Source organism: Mastomys coucha, unplaced genomic scaffold (genome assembly GCF_008632895.1).
Source record: "Mastomys coucha isolate ucsf_1 unplaced genomic scaffold, UCSF_Mcou_1 pScaffold9, whole genome shotgun sequence".
In the NCBI taxonomy this organism is placed as follows: Eukaryota; Metazoa; Chordata; class Mammalia; order Rodentia; family Muridae; genus Mastomys; species Mastomys coucha.
Genome location: NW_022196915.1, coordinates 19,394,369 through 19,398,678, shown reverse-complemented (window position 1 = coordinate 19,398,678; position 4,310 = coordinate 19,394,369).

The window sequence follows — 4,310 nt, the reverse complement described above, 5'->3', positions numbered from 1 at the left end:
AAAAAAAAAAAAAAAAAAAAAAGTTCTATCCTTCTACCTCACATATGCTAATATATTTATATAGTCTTAATACATATTTCAATGTGGTTCTATAAGGAGGTTAGAAAGTTTCAGGCCATCTTGGGCTCTGTGGTAAGACTCTGCCTCAAAACAAGCACATGTACACACGCATGCATGCAGGCAGAGCTGAGCCTAAAGCTCAGCAATAGAGTATTTACCTGACATACCCAAGGCCCTAGGTTAGATCCTAGACCCTCAACAATTAAAATACTCACACATGTTTTTTTAACACATAGTAATCTAAAATTAATCCTTCTTATTAATGATGTGTAGGAGAAATTCTTTACCTGCTCTGAGAGTGCTATAAGAAACTGTAGGGGTTTGAGAGACACTTGGTGATTAAGAGTACTTTTTACCCATGCAGACGACCCAAGTTTGGTTCCCAGCACCCACATGATGGCTTACAACCACCTGTAACTCCAGTTCCACGAGACCTGGCACCCAGATGGATTAAGTGGTTCTATGTTGATGTAAATACTCATTTTCTAATGCTGTCAACCAATTTTCAAGTGTTTCCACATGGCAAGCTAACACAGTCATCAGCCTGCTGCCTGCTCTATAGCTTCTTGAGACCTCCTCCCAGAGCATGACCTGTCCGTACCACCCAGGAAGGGAGGAAGCTTTGAAACTTCTGCTTTTGACCTGCCGTCACTTCCTGAGCTGGAAAATTGAAACCCTCTGGCTGCTAGGCTAGAGGCTGCAAAGATTGCCTGACACCTCCAAGACCTTTCTGGTGTGGCGTGCCGCCCCACCATGAGCAGGTGTTCTATCCTATATGCCTGTCCTGAGTAACCTGTGGCTGTGGCTGTCACAGGTATCATGATGGCTCCCACTGCACTAGCTGGAGAGTGGGAGGGCCCAAGTCACAACCTTACCTGGTGCCCTATACAGCTTGAGCTCAGCATCAGGACTACTTAATGAAGAAGTACTTAGTGCTGGCCTAGTTAGCACAGTGTCTGGTCCAACAGCTAAAAATGGAACAGAACATACCTGATGTTAGAGAAGTCACCTTGCATCCAGTCAACAGTGAGGGCCCTGCTTCAGCAACAATGATAGTCTGCCCTGCAACCAAGCCACTGCTTCATCTCCAACTCCATCATGCCATGGAGTCTCCGATCTTCCTCATGTGCCCCCAGCCCTGCCCCACATGTCTTCAGTATAAGATGGGAGGAATGGTCAAGCTGCCAGCAGTGTGGGATATTCGCAAAAAGTAAAGATGGGGAAGATTTGACACATGGGTGGTCTATTAGATTAACATAGGATACACAGCTATTAGAAGCATCCAAGTCACATTTACCTCTAATTTCCCAAATTGGCCATATATGGGCTACAAGGTAAATCTTAAAATGTCAAAGGATGTGTAGTATACAAGTCATTTTTCTTAGCACGGTACAACTGAGTTGTGGCAGGGACAGAAATAGGTAGCTGAAGTTCAGCAGAGTTAGAAATTTAAAGACACTTTTATGGGACACAGAGGTCAAAGATGAAATCACAGTGAGAATTGAAAGCACCTGGAGTCGAATGGTAATGAAAATGTTATATAGCAGATTTCACAGGATGTCAGAAGGAAAGGTGTAGATGCAAACCCTAAAAAGAAAGGTGAGAGATGGTAGCTCGGACTTGTAATGCCAGCACTCAGGATGCAGGGGTGGGAGGGTCACAAGTACCAAAGTAGCCAGGACTTTGTGGCAGGATGATATTGAGAGAGAGAGAGAGAGAGAGAGAGAGAGAGAGAGAGAGAGAGAGAGAGAGAGAGAGAGAGAGAGAGAAAGACAGAGACACAGAGACACAGAGACAGAGAGAAATAGAGATAGACAGAGAGCGACAGAGAGACGGAGACAGAGAGAGATAGAGACAGACAGAGAGAGAAAAAAAAACACAAAAGGTCAGAGAAAAAAAAAGCTATGTAGCCAGTGTTACAAGGTGATAAAAACCAACATGATACTCTTTCCCCATCACCTCCTCAAAACAATGAAGAATAAATAAAAATATGAAAGCATGAATAATGGGCCAGAGATGAAGGACTCAGCAGGAAGGACCGTCAAAGCTCTAAAAACCCTTCTTCTAATAAAACTAATAATACTATGAACTTCTCAAAGAATGCATTAAAAGAGACAACAGATTTTAAAAGCATAAAATATCAAGAGTAGCTGAGAATATGAATACAGAACAAGCTAATCATGCCATAATGGCAACATTAATGATTTTAGACCAATAGATAGATGTAAAAGCTTGGGGGAAGTAAATATATATAACTTCCTGAAAAGGGAAGATGATAATTTCCTGAAGCACACGAGGGGGGGGGCAGAATCCAACACTTTCCAACATATGGAACCAAGTAGCTAAAAGCCCCTTTATTATGTGAAGGAGGAAAGCAGGTGACACCAGGGTTTTCAGAAAAGTTTAAAAATTCTTAGGAGTTGAAAACTCCCCAGGTAACAAAATAGCATGTAGTAGGAATTTGGTTTCTTTAAAAACACAGAAATATTTTAAGACTATGCTTTTGTTTTAATCCCAGGTGTGGATATGGGGCTGCTTCAGATTGTCCACAGCAGCTGACAGTGAATTGCCTCATGCTCTAGGAGGGGCATGATTTTGCCAGCCACAGATAGTTTCTGCAATTGTGTGATGTTTGGATTTCTGGGGACTTTTCAAATGGTATATAAATGCTAGGGCCCTGAGAGTTGAAGGGCTGCTGGCTGATTGGCCAGTTGGACACTGTTGGTTGTGGTTTGTCATATAGTTGTGTTCACGAAGAGATGAGAAGAAGAAATTAGATATCCTGATGACAAAGATCAAACATGCCCCAAGGAACTTGATGTCCCTAATCAGCAGGAAGCAGTCAACGATAATGTCACCCTTTACCTCTCTGCCCTTTTTTCTCTCCTCCCTAGTCTTAGGGAGTTGAAGGGGTGGAAGAGGAGGAGTAGAAGAAAGAGGAACCTACAAAGTAGCCAAAAGGCTACAATAGCATAAAATACTTTAGAAAGAGTATTCTCTGACTTATTTTAAGAGGTCAGCCTATAATCAGTAAAACCAAAGAAGAGTAGGAAAGAAGAAAATGACTGAGTGCTTAGTGAGCTCAGGACCAGGAGAGAATGGCAAGATCATTTGGTCACTGAGCCACACAACGCAGTCTCACTAAAATGGCCAATACCATTATTTATGCCCAACATAGCTTAGCATCCCAATTACTACAGATTTTTTTTCACTGAAAAATAATGTATAATGTTTTAGAAAACAGAAAAACTGAATTTTCAGTGGATATTGTTTGTTAAATAGAACAATGAACACATATTAAAAAATAATTTGGCTAAGCACAAGGTCAGTATTGGAAAACCTGGTTGAATTTCTATTCACCAGTAAAGATAAGGCATATTTTTTAAATTTTAAAGCATAAAAACACTATTCCACAATGTATATGTATTTCAAAACACCATGTAGTACCTGATAAATACATATATTTTGACAATTAAATAAAAAATTAAAAATGATATCACTGAGAAATGTATACATGTACATATATATACACACATACATACATACATGCACACATATACAGAGAGAGAAAATAGAATAGATTTATGAGATAGTTTGTATATGTATTGTGATCCAACAATGGTTATCTTAGATTCATGTCCAGAAAATGTTAGTGTGCAGCATTAAGGAAGACATAAAAAAATAAAAAGTCTGTCCCCATCAGAAGGAGAGAGACTTCAAAAAAAATTATAAAGATGTTGACTGTGCAATCCATTGAGTGTCGGTGAAGCCAAACACTCACTCACTGGGTTAGGAACTAGAGACACAAAACCCACAGGACCACAGTGAGGTGCTGTTTTACAAAGTCTTTGATCATCAATCATAAAAATCCTTAGGCAATGTTCAAGTCAAGTGAGCAGGTAAAACAATATGCTACGTGTCTTTGCAAACAATTTTCCAATTCTCTGGATAAAGCTGAATATCAGTATGTTCCCTGGCACAGCCGCCTTACCTGGGCATGCAGAGCTTTGACAAAGAGAAGGAAGCAAAGACCTAACCTCAAAAGACTACCAAAGACCTAACCACAGAAGCATGGTGTGGAATGTCATGTAGCGGTGACAGAAAACAGTGTTGGGAAAAAGACTAAAAAGTCTAGAAGAGGTTCTCTTCTTTCATGAAGCACAGACATGAGTGAGCTAGACACTGCAGAGTCCAGAAACACTTCTTTGATTCACTGAACTACATAGGGACTGGCGGACTTTGAGCTGGAG